The 10,207-nt window shown below is 40.5% G+C and overlaps 1 non-coding gene across 1 annotated transcript; it reads right to left on the bottom strand.

Annotated features, from left to right (window-relative positions):
• Positions 1 to 1,576: 1,576 nt before the first annotated feature.
• On the bottom strand, positions 1,577 to 1,684 carry LOC130971789 (small nucleolar RNA R71). The gene has a single exon (XR_009082999.1). It is a non-coding gene; the product is annotated as a small nucleolar RNA R71 (small nucleolar RNA).
• Positions 1,685 to 10,207: the final 8,523 nt, after the last annotated feature.

Genomic DNA, 10,207 nt, shown 5'->3' with positions numbered 1-10,207 from the left:
ATTCTTTTGACTTGAGTGTTTATGTGTCTCATATAGTGTCAGTAGTATACAAACTGCTAAGTTTGGTGTCTTGCATGCATTGTTATTTGATTCTTGTTGCATTTTGATTAATAAAAAAATCCAAAAATATTTTTTTATTTGTGTCTTTTCAAGTCAATAATACAAGGAATTGAAGATTCAGAACATACTGCAGAGGAATTATACAGAAAAAGTTGGGCATTCAAAAATGCCCAGTGAAGAAGGCAGACTGGCGTTTAAACGCCAGCCAGGGTACCTGGTTGGGCGTTTAACGCCCAAAAAGGGTGCATTTTGGGCGTTAAACGCCAGAATGGATACCATTCTGGGCGTTTAACGCCAGGATGGTGCTAGGGGGAGAATTTTGTTTTCAAATCAATTTTTTTTTCAAGTTTTCAAAGTTTTTCAAAACCAAATCTTTTTCAAATCAAATCTTATCAATCAAATGTTTTCAAAATCAATTTCTTTCCTTTTTCAAAGATACTTACTAACAATTAATGATTTGATTGAACATTTTTTGCCTTTCCTGTTGAGGAAGGTTTTATGTTTGAATCATATCTTTTCTTGTTAGGCAAGTCACTAATTTTTAAAATCAAATCTTTTCAAATTGTTTTCAAATCATATCTTTTCAAATTGTTTTCAAATCATATCTTCCCAATCACATCTTTTTAATCACATCTTTTTCAAATTAAGTTTTCAATCAAATCCCTTTAACTTCTAATTTCAAATCTTTTTCAAAAATCACTTGATTTCTTTTCCACTCTTATTTTCGAAAATCAATTAAGTGTTTTTCAAAAATGTTTTCAAAATCTTCTAATTAATTTTCGAAAATTACTCCCCTCCTTCTCACATCCTTCTATTTATGGAGTACCACTCCTTCTCAATGCACAATTCGAACCTTATCTAATTAAAGTTCGAATTCTTCTTCTCCTTCTTCTTTCTATTTCTCTTTTCCTCTGACACCTCAAGGAATCTCTATACTGTGACATAGAGGATTCCACATTTTCTTGTTCCCTTCTCTTTCATATGAGCAGGAGCAGAGACAAAGGCATTCTTGTTGAAGCTGATCCTGAACCCGAAAGGACCTTGAAGAGAAAGCTAAGAGAAGCCAAAGCACAACTCTCTTTAGAGGACCTGACCGAATTCTTCAAAGAAAAAGAAGACATGGCAGCCGAAAAATGCCAACAATGCAAGGAAGGTGCTGGGTGACTTTACTGCACCTACTCCCGACTTCTATGGGAGAAGCATCTCTATCCCTGCCATTGGAGCAAACAACTTTGAGCTTAAACCTCAATTAGTTTCTCTAATGCAACAGAATTGCAAGTTCCATGGACTTCCAATGGAAGATCCTCATCAGTTCTTAGCTGAATTCTTGCAAATCTGTGACACAGTCAAGACTAATGGGGTAGACCCTGAGGTCTATAGACTGATGCTATTCCCTTTTGCTGTAAGAGACAGAGCTAGAATATGGTTGGACTCTCAACCTAAAGAAAGCCTGGACTCTTGGGAAAAGCTAGTCAATGCCTTCTTGGCAAAGTTCTTTCCACCACAAAGATGGAGTAAGCTTAGAGTGAAAGTCCAAACCTTCAGACAGAAGGATGGAGAATCCCTCTATGAAGCTTGGGAAAGATACAAACAATTGATCAGAAAATGTCCCTCAGACATGCTTTCTGAATGGAGCATCATAGGTATTTTCTATGATGGTCTCTCTGAACTATCTAAGATGTCCTTGGATAGCTCTGCTGGAGGATCTCTTCATCTGAAGAAGACACCTACAGAGGCTCAAGAGCTAATTGAAATGGTTGCAAATAACCAATTCATGTACACTTCTGAAAGGAATCCTGTGAACAATGGGACTAATCAGAAGAAAGGAGTTCTTGAGATTGATACTCTGAATGCCATTTTGGCTCAGAATAAAATAGTGACTCAACAAGTTAATTTGATTTCTCAAAGTCTGTCTGGAATGCAAAATGCACCAAGCAGTACTAAGGATGCTTCATCTGAGGAAGAAGCTTATGATCCTGAGAACCCTTCAATGGAAGAGGTGAATTACCTATGAGAACCCTATGGAAACACCTATAATTCTTCATGGAGAAATCACCCAAATTTCTCATGGAAGAATCAAGAGAGACCTCAACAAGGTTTCAATAACAATAATGGTGGAAGAAACAGGCTTGGCAATAATAAGCCTTTTCCATCATCTTCTCAGCAACAGACAGAGAGTTCTAAGCAGAATACCTCTGACTTAGCAACAATGGTCTCTGATCTAATCAAAACCACTCAAAGTTTCATGAATGAAACAAGGTCCTCCATCAGAAATTTGGAAGGACAAGTGGGACAGATGAGCAAGAAAATTACTGAACTCCCTCCTAGTACTCTCCCAAGTAATACAGAAAAAAATCCAAAAGGAGAGTGCAAAGCCATAAACATGGCCGAATATGGAGAGGAAAGAGAGGAGGTGGACGCCACTGAGGAAGACCTCAATGGGCGTGCACCAACCTCCTCTGAGTTCCCCAATGAGGAACCATTGGAATCTGAGGCTCAAAATGAGACCATAGAGATTCCATTGGATTTACTTCTGCCTTTCATGAGCTCTGATGAGTATTCTTCCTCTGAAGAGGATGAGTATGTCACTGAAGAGCAAGTTGCTAAATATCTTGGAGCAATCATGAAGCTAAATGACAAGTTATTTGGAAATGAGACTTGGGAAGATGAATCTCCCTTGCTCACCAAAGAACTGGATGACTTGTCTAGGCAGAAATTACCTCAAAAGAGACAAGATCCTGGGAAGTTTTCAATACCTTGTACCATAGGCACCATGACCTTCAAGAAGGCCTTGTGTGACTTAGGGTCAAGTGTGAACCTCATGCCTCTCTCTGTAATGGAGAAGCTAGGGATCTTTGAGGTACAAGCCGCAAGAATCTCATTGGAGATGGCAGACAACTCAAGAAAACAAGCTCATGGACTTGTAGAGAATGTTTTGGTAAAAGTTGAAGACCATTACATCCCTACTGATTTCATAGTCCTAGAGACTGGGAAGTGCATGGATGAATCCATCATCCTTGGCAGACCCTTCCTAGCCACAGCAAAGGCTGTGATTGATGTTGATAGAGGTGAACTAATCATTCAAGTGAATGAAGAATCCTTTGTTTTTAAGGCTCAAGGATATCCCTCTGTCACCATGGAGATGAAGCTTGAAGAGCTTCCCTCAAATCAGAGACAAATAGAGCCCCCAAAGTCAAACTCTAAGTTTGGTGTTGGGAGGCCACAACCAAACTCTAAGTTTGGTGTTGAACCCCCACATTCAAACTCTAAGTTTGGTGTTGGGAGGTTCCTACATTGCTCTGATCATTTGTAAGGCTCATTGAGAGCCCTCTGTCAAGCTACTGACATTAAAGAAGCGCTTGTTGGGAGGCAACCCAATGATTATATTTTATATATTTTTTTTTGTTATTTTATGTTATTTTGTAGGTTAATGATCATGAGAAGTCACAAAATTAATTGAAAAAGCAAAAACAAAATGGAAAACAGGAAGAAAAATAGCACACCCTGGAGGAAGATGCTGCTGGCGTTCAAACGCCAGTGAGCTTAGCAGTTGGGCGTTTAACGCCCAGTCTGGCACCATTCTGGGCGTTTAACGCCAGAAAGGGGCACCAGACTGGCGTTAAACGCCAGAAAAGGGCTAGAACCTGGCGTTAAACGCCAGGAATGGGCACCAGCCCGGCGTTTAACGCCAGAAATGGCTCAAAACGTGAATTTTGATGCCATTTGGTGCAGGGATGACTTTTCCTTGACACCACAGGATCTGTGGACCCCACAGGACCCCACCACCACTCTCTCTCTTCTTCCCCCATTCACCAATCACCTCAATACCTCTTCCCCAAAAACCCTTCACCTATCAAATCCCATCTTTCTCTTCACCACTCACATCCATCCTTCATAAATCCCCACCAACCTCACCCTTCAAATTCAAACCACTTTCCCTCCCAAACCCACCCATACATGGCCGAACTCCTTCTCCCCTCTCTCCTATAAATACCCTTCTTCCCTTCTTCATTTTCACACAACCTAAAAACCACTTCTCCCCCTATTTGGCCGAATACACCACCATCTCCCTCTCCCTCATTTCTTCTTCTTCTACTCTCTTCTTTCTTCTTTTGCTCGAGGACGAGCAAACATTTTAAGTTTGGTGTGGTAAAAGCGTTGCTTTTTCGTTTTTCCATAACCATTATGGCATCCAAGGCCGGAGAAACCTCTAAAAAGAGGAAAGGGAAGACAAAAGCTTCCACCTCCGAGTCATGGGAGATGGATAGATTCATCTCAAGGGTGCATCAAGACCACTTCTATGAAGTTGTGGCCTTGAAGAAGGTGATCCCTGAGGTCCCCTTTTCACTCAAAAAGGGTGAATATCCGGAGATCCGCCATGAGATCCGAAGAAGAGGTTGGGAAGTACTTACCAACCCCATTCAACAAGTCGGAATCTTGATGGTTCAAGAGTTCTATGCCAATGCATGGATCACCAAGAAAAGGATGGAGCACACAAGAGACCCCTCTCATCAAGAGATCCCTGAGATGCCTCAAGGGATGCACTTTCCTCCACAAGACTATTGGGAGCAAGTAAACACCTCCCTAGGAGAACTAAGTTCCAACATGGGACAACTAAGGGTGGAGCACCAAGAACACTCAATTCTCCTCCATGAAATTAGAGAAGACCAAAGAATCATGAGAGAGGAGCAACAAAGACAAGGAAGAGACATTGAGGAGCTCAAGCACTCCATAGGATCTTCAAGAGGAAGAAAGAGCCGCCATCACTAGGGTGGACCCGTTCTTTAATTTCCTTGTTCTTTAATCTTCTGTTTTTCGAATTTTATGCTTTATGTTTGTTCATGTTTGTGTCTTGTGATCATTAGTGTCTTAGTGTCTATGCCTTAAAGTTATGAATGTCCTATGAATCCATCACCTCTCTTAATAAAAACGTGCTTAATTGAAAAGGAGAAGAATTGCATGAATTTTAAATTTTATAACAGTTTAATTATATTGATGTGGTGGCAACACTTTTGTTCTCTGAATGTATGCTTGAACAGTGCATATGTCTTTTGAACTTGTGGTTCATGAATGTTGGCTCTTGAAAGAATGATGAAAAAGGAGACATGTTACTGAGGATCTGAAAAATCATAAAAATGATTCTTGAAGCAAGAAAAAGCAGTGAATACAAAAAAAAAAACCGAAAAAGAAAAAAAGAAAAAAAAAGAGAGAAAAAGAAAGAAAAAGAAAAGAATAAGAGTTGTGATCCAAGGCAAATAAGAGTGTGCTTAAGAACCCTGGACACCTCTAATTGGGGACTCTAGCAAAGCTGAGTCACAATCTGAAAAGGTTCACCCAATTATGTGTCTGTGGCATGTATGTATCCGGTGGTAATACTGGAAGACAGAGTGCTTTGGGCCACGGCCAAGACTCATAAAGTAGCTGTGTTCAAGAATCATCATACTTAACTAGGAGAATCAATAACACTATCTGGATTCTGAGTTCCTAAGGAAGCCAATCATTCTGAATTCCAAAGGATAAAGTGAGATGCCAAAACTATTCAGAGGCAAAAAGCTAAAAGCCCCGCTCATCTAATTAATACTGATCTTCATAAATGTTTTTGGAGTTCATTGCATATTCTCTTCTTTTTATCTTATTTGATTTTCAGTTGCTTGGGGACAAGCAACAATTTAAGTTTGGTGTTGTGATGAGCGGATAATTTGTACGCTTTTTGGTAGTTTTAGTTGAGTTATTAGTATATTTTTATTAGTTTTTAGTTAAAATTCACTTTTCTGGACTTTACTATGAGTTTGTGTGTTTTTCTGTGATTTCAGGTATTTTCTGGCTGAAATTGAGGGATCTGAGCAAAAATCTGATCCAGAGACTCAAAAGGACTGCAGATGCTGTTGGATTCTGACCTCCCTGCACTCGAAGTGGATTTTCTGGAGCTACAGAAGCCCAATTGGCGCGCTCTCAACGGCGTTGGAAAGTAGACATCCTGGGCTTTCCAGCAATATATGATAGTCCATACTTTGCCCAAGATTTGATGGCCCAAACTGGCGTTCAAAGTCACCTCAAGAAATTCCAGCGTTAAACGCCGGAACTGGCACCTAATTGGGAGTTAAACGCCCAAACTGGCACTAAAGCTGGCGTTTAACTCCAAGAAGAGTCTCTACACGAAAATGCTTCATTGCTCAGCCCAAGCACACACCAAGTGGGCCCGGAAGTGGATTTTTATGTCATTTACTCATCTTTGTACACCTTAGGCTACTAGTTATCTATAAGTAGGACCTTTTACTATTGTATCAAGAAGACTTTGGTAGATATCTTCGTTTTATGCTATCTTAGATCATTGGGAGGCTGGCCATTCGGCCATGCCTAGACCTTATGCTTATGTATTTTCAACGGTGGAGTTTCTACACACCATAGATTAAGGTGTGGAGCTCTGCTGTACCTCGAGTATTAATGCAATTACTATTGTTCTTCTATTCAATTCCGCTTGTTCTTTGTCCAAGATATCACTTGTTCTTCAACTTGATGAAGGTGATGATTGACGCCCATCATCATTCTCACCCATGAACAAAGTGACTGACAACCACTCTTGTTCTACAAGCATTCGAGGCTTAGTGAATATCTCTTAGATTTCTGATTGCACGATGCATGGTTGATCGCCTGACAACCGAGTGCTCGCCTGACAAACGAGCCAGCCATTCCGTGAGATCAGAGTCTTCGTGGTATAGGCGAGAACTGATGGCGGCATTCAAGAGAATCCGGAAGGTCTCACCTTGTCTGTGGTATTCTGAGTAGGATTCAATGATTGAATGACTGTGACGTGCTTCAAACTCCTAGCAGGCTAGGGCGTTAGTGACAGACGCAAAAGTATCAATGGATATTATTCCGGCCTGAACGAGAACCGACAGATGATTAGCCTATGCTGTGACAGAGCATCAGGGACGTATTTTCACTGAGAGGATGGGAGGTAGCTGCTGACAACAGTGAAACCCTACACGAGCTTGCCATGGAAAGGAGTAAGAAGGATTGGATGAAGGCAGTAGGAAAGCAGAGAGACGGAAGGGAAGGCATCTTCATACGCTTGTCTGAAGCTCTTACACCAATGATATACATAAGTATCTCTATCTTTATCTTTATGCTTTATTCGTTTATCACTATACCCATTTGAGTCTGCCTGACTGAGATTTACAAGATGACCATAGCTTGCTTTATACCACCAATCTCCGTGGGATCGACCCTTACTCGCGTAAGGTTTATTACTTGGACGACCCAGTGCACTTGCTGGTTAGTTGTGCGAAGTTGTGTTTATGCCATGGTATTGAGCACCAAGTCTTTGGAGCCATTACTAGGGATTGGTTATGTTTTGAAAAGTATTGATCACAATTTCGTGCACCAGTGTTGCTCCTTCAGGATTTTGATATTGAGATAAAAGACAGAAAATAGTTAGAAAATCAAGTAGCTGACCATCTCTCTAGAATTGAGCCTGAAGTAGGAGTACAACCACCCACAACTGTGACTAAGACATTTCTGGACGAGCAGTTGTTTCTCATTCAGCAGGCTCCATGGTTTGCAGACATTGTAAATTATAAAGCCATGAATTTCATTCCAAAGAAGTACAGCAGGTAACAAGTAAAGAAGCTATTGACGGATGAAAAGTATTACATTTGGGAGGAACCATATCTTTTTAAGAGGTGTTCTGATGGTATCATCCAGAGATGTGTCCTAGATGAAGAAACATAGCAGATTCTCTGGCACTGTCATGGTTCAGATTATAGAGGCCACTTTGGTGGTGAAAGGACAGTTACAAAGGTCCTTCAGAGCGAATTCTACTGACCGACTCTCTTCAGGGACGCAAGAGCATTTGTGAAGCACTGTGACAGATGTGAAAAAGCCACGAATCTCCCTGCCAACCATGAAATGCCACAGCAGGGGATTCTTGAGGTTGAGTTATTTGATGTGTGGGGTATTGACTTTATGGGACCCTTTCCACCCTCACATTCAAACAACTATATTCTAGTGGCAGTTGATTATGTGTCCAAGTGGGTAGAAGCTGTGGCTTTATCCTCCAATGATGCCAAGGTGGTCATGAGCTTTCTTCAGAGATATATCTTTAGCCGGTTTGGTGTCCCGAGGACACTCATTAGTGATGGAGGAAGCCATTTCTACAACAGACAGCTGGACTCTCTTCTGCAGAGATATGGAGTCCATCCTAAAGTGGCAACCCCCTATCACCCTCAGACAAGTGGACAGGTTGAAGTTTCCAACAAGAAACTTAAGAGGATTCTAGAGAAGATCGTTAGTGTTTCAAGAAAGGACTGGTCTAGGAAGCTTGATGATGCTCTCTGGGCATACCAAACAGTGTACAAGACTCCCATTGGCATGTCCCCTTATCAGTCGGTCTATGGCAAAGCCTGTCACTTGCCAGTTGAGCTGGAGCATAAAGCTTACTGGGCAATCAGGTATCTGAACCTTGATTCAGAAGCTGTAGGAATTAAGCGAATGCTCCAGTTAAATGAGCTTGATGAATTCAGATACTCAGCCTATGAGAATGCCAAGCTCTATAAGGAGAGAACCAAGTTATTACATGACAAGAAGATTGCCATAAGAGTCTTTGAGCCAGAACAGTAAGTGCTTCTGTATAATTCAAGGCTCAAATTCTTTCCAGGAAAGCTGAAATTCCGGTGGTCAGGATCGTTTGTGGTTACCAGAGCTTCACCATATGGTCATGTGGAAATACAGGAAGAGAATTCTGACAGGAAATTTACAGTGAATGGCCAGAGATTGAAGCACTATCTTGGAGGCGAGATTGATTGACAGAGGTCCACTCATCTGCTGAATTAGCAGAACTGACCGTCAAGCTACTGACGTTAAAGAAGCGCTTGTGGGGAGACAACCCGATAATTTCGTATCCTTAGTTATTTTCGTAGTAGTAGCTTTCTTATTTATCTGATTCTTATTGAGTTTTATCTGATCATGCAGCTATTTTTGAAGCAGGAACTGAATATTTCAAAAAAAAAAAAAATAGAGAAGAGACGAAGAAGGCCGAAAGCTGCGCTGGAGTATGCATCGCTTGAAATTCGTGTGATCCACGCCTACGCGTGCCTCACACATACGTGTCGCATGCGACGCCCAATTAAACCACCTCAGCGCCTGATTTCAAATCATCCCCCTCCCAAATCCTAATTCTCTCTTGCTCTTTTATCTTATTATCCTTCTTTCACCATATTAATTGCTTTTATATCCCTCTCTGTTTGTAGTTTTTCTTTGCTTGAGGACAAGCAAACTTTTAAGTTTGGTGTTGACGCTTCGCTTATGGCTTTTCTGTCTAGCACGAAAGGGAGATGAGAGTTCTTCATGAAGGAATGAGATGACCACCAGCATAACTGAGGTGGTTGAGTTCTTTTCATTCTATTCCTCTTCCATTCTTATGTTGTTGTCTTCTGTTTTCTGTTACTTTGATTGCTTGCATGATCGTTAGTACTTTTAGTAAAAAAAATGCCTCATGTATTGCTCACTAAACTTGAACTAAAAAAAAAAATAAAAAAAGAGAAGTGATGTATTGCATGAGAAATTGAGTTTATATTTAAGAGTAGTCCTATTTACTTAAATGTGGTGGTATTATTTGTGATTTTGAATGCATGACATGAACAGTACATATTTGAATTTGAATCAAAGGATGTTGATGTATAAGGAACAGGAATTTAGAGAATTATTATGACTTCTCTGAAATAAAGAAAAATTTAATCCTTGAAGCAAAAGAAACAGCAAAAAAAAAAGAAAAAAAACTATAAAAGCAAGGTCCAAGGCTCTGAGCATCAATGACTAGGGAGGTCAGACATGATTAAAAGCTCAAAGAGTTGTTTCCCTAGTCATATGCTTGTGGTGTGATTGTGTTAAGTAATCCTTGAGACAGAACACTTAGAGTCGAGACCAAGTGCATTTAACAGAGTATGCCAAAGGCTTTGAGCACCACTGTCTTTGAGTAACTGAAAGAAAAATCAGAACTTAAAGAGAGTCTCCCAGTTAAGTGCTTGTGGTGTTTCTGTGTCAAGTAACCCTTGAGACAAAATATTTAAAGTCACGGCTAGGCTCAAGGTGCAAAGCACCAAAGAAAAATAAATTAAAGAAAATTATGCTGTGTTCAAGGATTAAACTG

The sequence above is a fragment of the Arachis stenosperma genome, chromosome 3, assembly GCF_014773155.1.
Source record: "Arachis stenosperma cultivar V10309 chromosome 3, arast.V10309.gnm1.PFL2, whole genome shotgun sequence".
Taxonomy (NCBI): domain Eukaryota; kingdom Viridiplantae; phylum Streptophyta; class Magnoliopsida; order Fabales; family Fabaceae; genus Arachis; species Arachis stenosperma.
Note: the sequence above shows the minus strand (reverse complement) of the source record. Positions and strands in the feature narration are given on the sequence as shown.